The sequence below is a fragment of the Chrysemys picta genome, chromosome 3 (genome assembly GCF_011386835.1).
Source record: "Chrysemys picta bellii isolate R12L10 chromosome 3, ASM1138683v2, whole genome shotgun sequence".
Lineage (NCBI taxonomy): Eukaryota > Metazoa > Chordata > Testudines > Emydidae > Chrysemys > Chrysemys picta.
Window position 1 is genome coordinate 166,423,694 of NC_088793.1, and position 12,151 is coordinate 166,435,844.

Below are 12,151 nucleotides of genomic sequence, written 5' to 3' on the forward strand. Positions count from 1 at the left end.
GTTTCGGAAATTGTATGGAGGGCCGGTTAAGGGAGGCTGTGCCTCCTCAAACAGCCAGGTGTGGCCCAGCCCCCGCCCCCCCATTTCTCGCCCCCTGAAGCCCCCCCCCGGAGTCCTGCCCTCCTCCTCCTGTTCCCTGATGGCCCCCCCCAGGACCCCTGCCCCATCCACCCCCCTGCTCCCTGTCCCTGGAACCCCCACCCCTGACTGCCCCCCGCAATCCCATCCAACCCCTCCTCTCATTCCTGACTGCCCCACCCGGGACCCCGCCCCATCCAACCACTCCTTCTCCCTGTCCCCTGACTGCCCCCGGAACCCCTGCCCCTGATTGCCCCCTGGTCAGGCTGAGCTCTGCAGCTGCGCTGCCCCAGGAGCTCGCAGCCCTGCCGCCCAGAGCATTGCGCTGGTGGCGCAGTGAGCTGAGGCTGCGGGGGGGGAGGGGGGGGGGCGGGACAACAGGAGAGGGGGTGGGGGCTAGCCTCCTGGGCCAGGAGCTCAGGGGCCAGGCAGGAGGGTCCCGCGGGCCGTAGTTTGCCCACCTCCGCTCTATACACTGAGCCAGAGCACAGCTAGAGAGAGATAGGATATTCTGCAAAATAATCTCCCCAAGACGCAGAGCCAGAGTCCAAAAAGCAAGGAACCACTCCTGTTATCTTATAGCACCCTTCCCTGCAAGAGGAGACAGCCCCATTCCCTCACACTAGTATTGCTAATCCCAAGCATTCAAAAACCAAGAGTCAGGGCTCGTCTACATGGTGCCACACTAATTAGGTTGTAAACTCCAATGTGTACTAGCCCATATGGACCCTGCTGGCATGCACTGAAAGTTCCCTACTGCATGTTAACATAGTACTGTTTGAACAGGATTACATTAATGCACACCACAGAACTTTCAGTGTGCACCAGCAGGGTCCGCATGGATCAGTTAGTGCACAACATGTTGATGTGCATTACAATTTATATCCCTCCCAGCTATGTGTAGAGTCCAGCGCAGATAAAAAAAAAATTGGATCCGCATCTGAGATAATTAACTTGTGTTTGACCCACTTTTTGTATGTATTCGCACCAGCACCCTATCTCATAATCTCACTGTTAGAGCCCTACACGAATCCAAAAATGTGGATCCAAGATCAGCAAAGATGGTAAACAGGCAATGAATACCCCTTACTCCCATCCTGATTTTTCACACTTTCTATCTGGTCACTCTAAGCCAACCACACATCATCATGGCAAATCCCAAAGAGATGCAGCCTCCTTGCGGATCGAGTGCACCCATATTGATCTCTAGCTTACTCCTTAAGGTAAACGGGCTGGATATTCAGTTTATGTCCATCATTGACAATGCTTCAGCAACCTTGTCACAGGGCTCCTGACCTACACCTGGAGATAGAGCACAGGAGGAAGGGGGAAAGAAGTCAACTTCTCCACCTTCCAAAGAACTCTCTTGAACAGGGAAAGCCATCTGCCCTGCTAGTGACACAGAAAAAGTGACAATGTAGCCAGAGAATGCCCTGGCCATCCTGCTGGAACTGTGATGGGAAGTTCTAGAGACATCGTTTGCTCCAGTCCCTGCTGCTGGTTCTTCAGAGAATCCTCCATGGGCATGTCTAGCCTAGGAAAGAGAGTTTCTAGGGAGAATCCTCATATTGGACACCCAGTGTTTAAACATTTGTAAAGTTGTTAATTCCGGTCTATTAGATGATAAGTGGTGTTTTTAAAAGTGTTAATTCAAACATGTTAGCTAATGTTTTAAAAAACCACTCCTTTTTTCCTGGTCTAACCAGAGCCTATATGGGCTGTGCATGGGGGTGATTGACAAAAGTCTGGGGAATGTTGCCTACAATCCCCACATAACCTCAGCAGAAATAGCACTGTATCCTCAGTGCTATACTGATGCTCTTGGCTGCAGCTACCCGTGCCAGTAGGGTGTGGTTCTTGGATCTGTACTCACTGACCTTCTGACCCCATCACCCCTCCGTGCTGTGCATTCCCCCACATAGCACATCACTGGATTATGCAAGGTGCATGGACTCCAATGCTGCCTACCTGTATCCCAGCTTCCCGCGCCGCTCGCCGGCTTGCAGGGAAAGAGGGCAGCGATGCCCGGCGGGGAGAGTCCCTGCACCAGTCCTCTTGCGCACGCGGCTCTTCCCCGGCCCAGCAGGCTCTCCGAAGCCACCTGTCCAATCACAGGAGAGGGGCGGAGCTCCTACTCCATCCTACAGCGTACCTATGGAGAGCGCCTGCGACCTCCTCTTGCCCCTCCCGCAGGCCACGTGTGCTCTCCCCGTGCCCGCGGGCACTAAGCCTGGAGCTACCCAGTCCCGCCCGCTGCCCCCGCCCCTCCTCCCACAACCCGCTGGAGGGCGAAGGGCCGGGCCAGGGAGGTCACAGGAGGGCGGCCGGGGCTGGAGAGAGGGTCTCCCCCTGTGGGGAAGCTGGGAGCCCAGCAGGGAGGCAGGATCCAGCCCCCTGCCCCCCACAGGAGGAGGGGGAGGTTCTAGCCGCCCTACCCTGGCAGCAAGATTCCCCAAAGAGAGGAGCCCCTCCCCGCATGCTCACGGTCTCTGCCCCATAGGGAAGATGGAAGTGATGGAGAGAGGATCCAGCCCATCTCACCCCCCCCCCCCACGACCACTTCTCTAGAGGGAGCCAGAGCCCAGAAAATGTGGGGAGAGGAGCCAGGGCTTTTCCCTGCTGAACACCCTCTGAACTGGGGGAGCCAGAGCCCAGATGGGGATGGGGGAAAGTGCCAACCCCTCTTGCCTGCCGGCAGAGCTACTGTCCAGGACAACCCATGGTGGAGATGTGCTTCAGCAAGGGTAGCCATTGACTGTAGTGTATATCCTGCCTGACTAGGAGTGAAGAAAGTCTGGCCCACAGGCTTTTTCAACCTCCCTGCCCCATCCAGGAAGATCCCAGTAGTAATGGAGAGGATCCAACCCTTTTGCCCCCGCAAGAACCCTCTCCCATCAGGGAAACAGGTTCAGGTTCTACCCCTCTGCCCTATTCCTCCCTTTGGGGAACTAGAGCCCCAAAGATGAGAGAAGGCATTCCTCTATACCAGGGGCGGGCAAACTTTTTTGCCTGAGGGCCGCATCAGGTTTCGGAAATTGTATGGAGGGCCGGTTAAGGGAGGCTGTGCCTCCTCAAACAGCCAGGTGTGGCCCAGCCCCCACCCCCCCCCATTTCTCGCCCCCTGAAGCCCCCCCCCCCGGACTCCTGCCCTCCTCCTCCTGTTCCCTGATGGCCCCCCCCAGGACCCCTGCCCCATCCACCCCCCTGCTCCCTGTCCCTGGAACCCCCACCCCTGACTGCCCCCCGCAATCCCATCCAACCCCTCCTCTCATTCCTGACTGCCCCACCCAGGACCCTGCCCCATCCAACCACTCCTTCTCCCTGTCCCCTGACTGCCCCCGGAACCCCTGCCCCTGATTGCCCCCTGGTCAGGCTGAGCTCTGCAGCTGCGCTGCCCCAGGAGCTCGCAGCCCTGCCGCCCAGAGCATTGCGCTGGCGGTGCAGTGAGCTGAGGCTGCGGGGGAGGGGAAATAGCAGGGAAGGGGGTGGGGGCTAGCCTCCTGGGCCAGGAGCTCAGGGGCCAGGCAGGAGGGTCCCGCGGGCCGTAGTTTGCCCACCTCCGCTCTATACACTGAGCCAGAGCACAGCTAGAGAGATGTAGGATAGTTCTGCAAAATAATCTCCCCAAAACGCAGAGCCAGGGTCCGAGTCCAAAAAGCAAGGAACCACTCCTGTTATCTTATAGCACCCTTCCCTGCAAGAGGAGACAGCCCCATTCCCTCACACTAGTATTGCTAATCCCAAGCATTCAAAAACCAAGAGTCAGGGCTCGTCTACATGGTGCAACACTGATTAGGTTGTAAACTCCAATGTGTACTAGCCCATGTGGACCCTGCTGGCATGCACTGAAAGTTCCCTACTGCATGTTAACATAGTACTGTTTGAAACAGGATTACATTAATGCACACCACAGAACTTTCAGTGTGCACCAGCAGGGTCCGCATGGATCAGTTAGTGCACAACATGTTGATGTGCATTACAATTTATATCCCTCCCAGCTATGTGTAGAGTCCAGCGCAGATAAAAAAAAATTGGATCCGCATCTGAGATAATTAACTTGTGTTTGACCCACTTTTTGTATGTATTCGCACCAGCACCCTATCTCATAATCTCACTGTTAGAGCCCTACACGAATCCAAAAATGTGGATCCATGATCAGCAAAGATGGTAAACAGGCAATGATTACCCCTTACTCCCATCCTGATTTTTCACACTTTCTATCTGGTCACTCTAAGCCAACCACACATCATCATGGCAAATCCCAAAGAGATGCAGCCTCCTTGCGGATCGAGTGCACCCATATTGATCTCTAGCTTACTCCTTAAGGTAAACGGGCTGGATATTCAGTTTATGTCCATCATTGACAATGCTTCAGCAACCTTGCCACAGGGCTCCTGACCTACACCTGGAGATAGAGCACAGGAGGAAGGGGGAAAGAAGTCAACTTCTCCACCTTCCAAAGAACTCTCTTGAACAGGGAAAGCCATCTGCCCTGCTAGTGACACAGAAAAAGTGACAATGTAGCCAGAGAATGCCCTGGCCATCCTGCTGGAACTGTGATGCGAAGTTCTAGAGACATTGTTTGCTCCAGTCCCTGCTGCTGGTTCTTCAGAGAATCCTCCATGGGCATGTCTAGCCTAGGAAAGAGAGTTTCTAGGGAGAATCCTCATATTGAACACCCAGCGTTTAAACATTTGTAAAGTTGTTAATTCCGGTCTATTAGATGATAAGTGGTGTTTTTAAAAGTGTTAATTCAAACATGTTAGCTAATGTTTTAAAAAACCACTCCTTTTTTCCTGGTCTAACCAGAGCCTATATGGGCTGTGCATGGGGGTGATTGACAAAAGTCTGGGGAATGTTGCCTACAATCCCCACATAACCTCAGCAGAAATAGCACTGCATCCTCAGTGCTATACTGATGCTCTTGGCTGCAGCTACCCGTGCCAGTAGGGTGTGGTTCTTGGATCTGTACTCACTGACCTTCTGACCCCATCACCCCTCCGTGCTGTGCATTCCCCCACATAGCACATCACTGGATTATGCAAGGTGCATGGACTCCAATGCTGCCTACCTGTATCCTAGCTCTGGCTCAGTGTAGTGAAATTCACTGGCCTTTATTGGAGTTACAGGATTTGGCTCATTGCAGCTGCCATGCAGAAGTGAGAAAAGCTGGTCCTACCTGGTAATTTAAGGCATAGGTGGGAGACAGCAGTTGTGATGGAACCATGACCAGTTGAATTGTCAGTTGCTAGGCAATATGGATCTTCACCAACTGCCCCTTGTTCCAAAGTCCTTGGGCAAACATTCCTTTGTTTTTTTCTCTCTACCACTGAAATTTGGCTTGGGCATCACACACATAGATCCTCCTCCACAGAAAATACAGCACTGCTGAGGCTCAGGTGTGTAGTGTTTTTATATTGTTAAGATATTTTTCTTGTAAGAGACTTTCACTTCCAGCCTCCCTATTATTATTTATTTGTATTGTGTTAACACCTAGGAGCCCCAGTCCTGGACCAGGATCCCAGTGAAGTAGGCACTATACAAACACAATTTTAAAAAACAGACCCTACCCCCAAGGAGTTTAGGGGAAAGATAGATTTTTTTTAAACCAGGCTTGAGTAATGTTAGAAATTTTAGATCAGCTTTTTGGAAAGATCTCAGAAGGAATTTAATCAAATAATATTCTGTAAGCTACCTTTGAGCTTTTTAGATGGGTCTAATAGTAACATTCTGTTTTAGATAAGAAACTATGTTCTTTGCAACAAATGTCCTTTAAGTTTTCACATTTTATGCACTGGCAGTTTTGACAAGATCAAGGATTTGAGCCTTGGTTTTTTGGCACTATTTAAATTTAGGTAATTATTACAGCTAGAATAATTCTATGAATATATACTGCATTAAAAAATTTTAACTCTCTGGCTACATTTGCTTTTCCAAAATACTCTAGCAAACAAGTTCTGGCATGGATGTTTGCTGACTCCATGACTTTTTAGTGAATATTGGAGAATATCCAGAGGAAGGGAATTATGAATTCATAGAACACAGATATGCATCAGAAACCTTTAAAGATTATGTTCATCCAATCATGGAGCAGAAAAAATACCATGTGACCTACGTGTCCAATCAATCCTTAAATATTTTTGAATATAAAGTACAAGTTGCTTGTTAATAAGCTACAAGCCAAAGAATTTTTTAATGTTAAGCTTTTCTCAAATTTATTCAAGGATTAAGCTGCTCACCAACAATTCAGAAGAGGCAAAATTAACTAAATAAATGATTCAAAACTAATACTTTGTCCAGCTCTAGGAACTATATTCTGCCTAAGTTTTCCCTGCAGTTTCAATTGACTTTTTTGTATTTATGAGACTCCATCTGAAGATTTCAAAGTATTGTTAATTAATATGTTATTAGACTTCTAAGGATTGATTCTAAACTCACTCTGGTTTTACACCAGAGTAACTCCACTGACTTCAGTGAAGATCTTCTTGAATTACTCCTGTGTAAATTAGATTAGAATCAGGCGCCTTGGATTTTTTTTTGTTCATAAGAAAATCTGTAGTTGAATAGTTTATTTCTATTTTGATTTGTAAAAAACAGATACAGGGTAAATGTTTCAAATGTACCTAAGTGACTTAGGAGTGTAAGCCCCATTTTCAAATCAAAGACACTTTTGCCAGTATAAACTGCATCCACATTGGGAGTGCTTTGCTGTATACCATACTAGTATACCTTCATCAGCAAAGCACTCATAGGCGATATCTACACTACAGAGCCTATGTCAGTATAGCTATGCCAACATAGCCTCCTAGTGTGGATGCAGCATATACTGATAGAAGGCCTTAGGTCTTGTCTTCACTTGCAAGCTATAACAGCAAATGCTTCTAGTGGAGACGTAGCTTATATAGCCAAAAGCATGCTTTTGCCAATACAGCTTATACAAGTTTCCTGAATAATATAAACTATACTGGCAAATAGACAGTTTTACTGGTATAACTGCATCTGCAGTATGGCTTTTGGTGGCATAGCAATATCTGTCAGGGTATGATTTTTTTACCACACTAGTAACAGACATAGCTATTGCAGCAAAACTTTTAAGCATAGGCCAAGCCATAGGCTCCTAAAGCACTTAAACTCATGAAAATTTTACTCACATATTTTAATCTGATTTAGCCAAATTCCGCCCTTGAATTTGTGTGTATGGTTCTCATTGAAGTTTGGGGAGTCCCCTATGTTAATCCGAGGACACAATCTTTAAAGCTCAAGAAAATACGAGACCTGATTCTGCTCTGATTGGCTTTTCTCCATTGTTACTCCACTGACTTCAGAGTTACTCCTGATTTACACCAGCAAAGCAAAGTCAGAATCAGGCTGTTTGTCACTGTGGACACATCATAAGTTTCACTTCCATGGCAAGCAGACAGAGCCAAATACTCTGTTTACATGAGGATTTGCTTGCTTTTTTACTAGGAATTCTGCTTATAAGAAAGACACCCACCTAGATACAATGGGTGACGCAGAGAAAAAGCGTCTGATTGAACTGAACATGACAAGGGAATCCTTGTGTATGGTGGAAGGAAAAGGTGACTCAACCTGGCTCAGACCTCAGAGGAGACACTTCCCTCAAAGTAATCGAAGTTCACTAGAGACCTACAGAGAAAAAGAGCCTGAGCTTGACACTGGCAGGAGCTCCTGGACAGCACTCACTCCTCTTCACCACAAGGAGAGGAGGCACTTTCCAGAAAGAAGTAAGTTATATGCATTACAGAGAAGAAACACCTGGGGCCAAATTCATCCCTGGTGTAGCTTCCTTGACCTCAGTGAATTTAGACCGGAGATTAATTTGGCCCACTATGACAAATGGAATATGAGGTTACAGGATAAATGTCTTCAGCTGCCACACTGGTACCTCTGTAATCCGGCACTCTCTGGTCCAACAACATTCTTGGTCCGGCATAGGCGCCAACTCCGTGGGTGTTCCAGGGCTGGGGCACCCACGGGGAAGAATTAGTGGGTGCAGAGCATCCACCGGCGTCAAGCTCCCCCCCGTGCCTCTTGCGTGCCGGCAGCCCCATGCTTACAAACTCCTCCTCCTCCCTCCCAGCACTTCCAGAGCACCACAAACAGCTGATTCACACCGTTCAAGCTCCAGGAGGTAGGGGGAGGACCTGGGACCGGCGGCTGGGACCTTGGGCGAGGGACCGGTGGCTGGGACCGGGGGCCAGCATCGGCACCCCCAGGCAGGGGGCCACGCTGGGCACAAAGCCTGGGGGTGCTGCAGCACCCCCCGCACCCCAACTTCCTGTGCCTATGGAGACCCGCTGGCACTCTGCATTGACCACCTGTGGTTTGGCAAATTCTCTGGTTCGGCACCCACCGGGTACTGAGGGTGCTGGACTAGACAGGTTCAATCTGTATAATTACACTGACTGAAATGGAGTTACTTCTTATTTACATCAGCCTGAGATAAGAATCAGGCCCAAGAAGTTTATTTCAGAGCAGGAGGCTGTTATCCAATGAGAAACTTTATTACGTAGTTTTATTCATAGGAAATCATTAGCCCCTGGAATTCCACAGCACTTCATTGGGTTTTTGTTTGTTTTTTTTTAAGGCCATAGTAGGGTGGCCAGATGTCCTGATTTTATGGGGACAGTCCAATATTCGGGGCTTTGTCTTATACAAGCATCTATTTCCCCCGCCCCCATTCTGATTTTTCACACTTGTCTGGTCACCCTAAGCCACGGGTAGAAGATTTGTATACCAAGTTTAAATTCAAGCTGTGTTTTTGAAAAAGCAAAGCTGCTTACCATCTTTGGGCTAAATTCTGCCTCGCTTGCATGGCTGTCAGTGAGACAGACCAGAATCTGTCAGGGGGGCTGGAACAATTTGTATAGTGGGGGTGCTGAGAGCCATTGGACCAAACTGCAAACCCTGTATACCAGGGGTGGCCAACCTGTGGCTCCAGAGCCACATGCGGCTCCTTGCACAGGCGCTGACTCCGGGGCTGGAGCTACAGGCACCAACTTTCCAATGTGCTACAGGGTGTTCACTGCTCAACCCCTGGCTCTGCCCCAGGCCCAGGCCCCGGCCCCACTCCACTCCTTCCCCCTCCTCCCCCCTCCCTCTCCCCGGAGCCTCCTGCAAACAACAAAACAGCTGATCGTGGCGGGCGGGAGGCACAGGGATGGAGGGTTAGGTGCTGATCGGTGAGGATGCTGGCGGGTGGGAGACACTGCGGTGGGGAACTGAAGGGGGGCTGCTGACATGTTAGTGTGGCTCTTTGGCAATGCACATTGGTAAATTGTGGCTCCTTCTCAAGCTCAGGTTGGCCACCCCTGCTATATACAGTGGAAGCCACGTCAAGCCAGGGGGTGCTGCAGCACACACACACCCCCGCACTCCTATTTCCAGCACCTATGGAATCTGGCCCTGTGTGTGTAAACAGTATAATACTTTGCTCTTCTGTAGGACCTTCCAAGAACTCAAGGCATTTTACAAATATGAATGAGCTAAGCTTCACAACACCCCAGCGTGCAGTGGTGATATTGTGGGTGTTCTCGCCTCATGCCACCCCCAAGGTGGAAGTATTTCAGTGACTGGTGAACTGATTTTAGTTCACTGCTACACTATATACAGTAATTTTATGAAGTGCTTTGAGATTCTTTGGAATGAAATGGGTGTTGTTCCATAAATGATCATACCACAAGTAATATTTTCCTTTTCTGGGATGATGGAGAACAAAACCTATTGGTTATTCACTGCCCATATATTTCATTAACACAGAGTTGAGATTGATTGACAGTGCCTCATACCCTTCTAGAACGATCAAGGGCACCTACATTTAAATCTCTGAAAACTAGAAAATAATGAGGTATGGTACACACCAACCCCACCCCCAATCTTACCTCTGTCTTCATGTCCCAACACACCAGTAACACACACACTAGCACCCTAGCCTTACAGGTGCTCGAGAACGCTTTGGGAACAGCACTATACAACAGAGTAACACTTTTTTGTTAAGGCAAAACTCAAGTTAGGTCTCGTTTAGCAAACAGGAGTTCCCTACACTTGGTCTATACCCAAATACTAAGTCAACTCCACACAGATGACCCCAGACTTGCAAAATGTTACTATCGGTTCACCCTTGCCTAAGGATTCCTTCTGAGACATTGCCTTCGCTTACCCCTCACTAAGCCCCAGACACTGATGTCATGCATGCCACCAGACTGCTGACAATCTCCATGGCAAGCAGACATTTTGTGCACGTCTACTATAATACAACCTATACAACTCAGCACTGAAATGATGCATGCTTGATCCTTCAAGGTACATGTACAGGGTACAAGGTACTCCTCATATCACAGTGGCAGCTCTAGCAACCTGCTCCAAGTAATCTTTCTGCCATTCAATACAGCTACAGCTAACAATGAATGGCAGTTGGAGTGCAAGCAGATAAATGATGTAGTGAAGATCTGTGGAACACAAGACAATGGCACATTCTTTTAGTCATTCCTCATGTCTACTTTAGTTCTGGTAACACCCTTTACTGAATCATTCCCAGTAGCTATTGCCAGTCAGGAGCAATAGGTGGAATGATAACACCACTTATATTAAAATTATCCAATACTACATATTCTGCTTTCATTTGCTCATTAGTCAGGCAGTTCTTATTAACACTAGTCAACTACAGACACTGTAAGACTAGAACTCATGGTCTCCTGGTTCTTAGTTTAGGGCACTTTCTCCAAGGACAAAGTGGATTTTGATGGGAGAACATATGGATCCTCCTGTTCCTTTTGTCTGTGTCCCATATGGAGGTTCAGGTGTGGGTGAGGCTCTGTTTCAGAACAAGAGAGGAGGCTTAGCTGGAGTTAGGAGCACGTGAAGTGCATTTGGAGTGTTTACAGTTTGAAGGGACAAGAGCTGAAGAAGTTCCAGGGTACATGTTCAAGCAGCCTTTTTTCCCCGAATGCTTATAAGTTGGCCATATTCCAAAGGATTTTCATTGGGACAGCAAAAGGCACCGCTAACCTCAGAACTAGCCCTCAGCTAAATGTCAGGTTCCTGTTCCAGACCACAAGTACTAGAGATGTTTTAAAATGTTAAATTTTTGATTTTTTTCCAAACAACCTATTTTTTGCTGAACTGTTTTTGCTCACGCTTCAAAAAATCCCAAACAACTGAATCTCAATCAAAGACCAAACACTGAAATTTTAACTCCAAACAGTTCAAGTTTGTCAGAGTTATAAAGCAACTGAAACGGCAACCTTATACATTCAGCTACTTCTACTGCTCCTCCTCCTGTAATATACATATATATTACTAAGAGAGGAATTGGTTTTCATAACTGTTTTCGTAACTTTACTTTTATCTTGCAGATAATGCCATTTTTGGATGAAGCACCACTTAAAAGCTGCCTTCTTGTTTGAGCTCAGGACATTTCACAAAATAAGGAGAAACCCGATATTACAGGGCTGCTTTTAAAATGAGTTTGGATATCTAACACTGCTAGAAACTGTTTCAACAGTAGCTCAGTTCCCAAATAAACTCATTACTAACATTCTAAAGTACATTTTAAAAACAACATAATGTACTTTTCTTCCTCAGGACAAGACTCAGAAATGAACAAAAGTTGATTCACTGGAACTGTGTCTAAGACTGTAAAATTTTGACCATGAAACCTACGGTTTATTTCTAAACTGAATTAAAATTATAATGTGTGTGTGCTGTGCAGATTGGATTTCCAGTTTATTTTATGTGCATTTTAAGCTGTACATTTCAGTCACTAGAGGTTAAAATTAATTTCCAAAGCATGTTTATATGGAGATATACCTCTCTCATAGAAATGGAAGGGACCCTGAAAGGTCATCAAATCCAGCCCCCTGCCTTTACTAGGGATTTTGCCCCAGATCCCTAAGTGGCCCCCTCAGGGATTGAACTCACAAACCTGGGTTTAACAGGCCAATGCTCAAACAACTGAACTATCCCCCCTACATTTAACTCCCTGTTACACTTTTCAGTGCACAGGATGCTTCACATAGCACAGGAAAAATGCATTGGACAGCTAGTTCCCTCT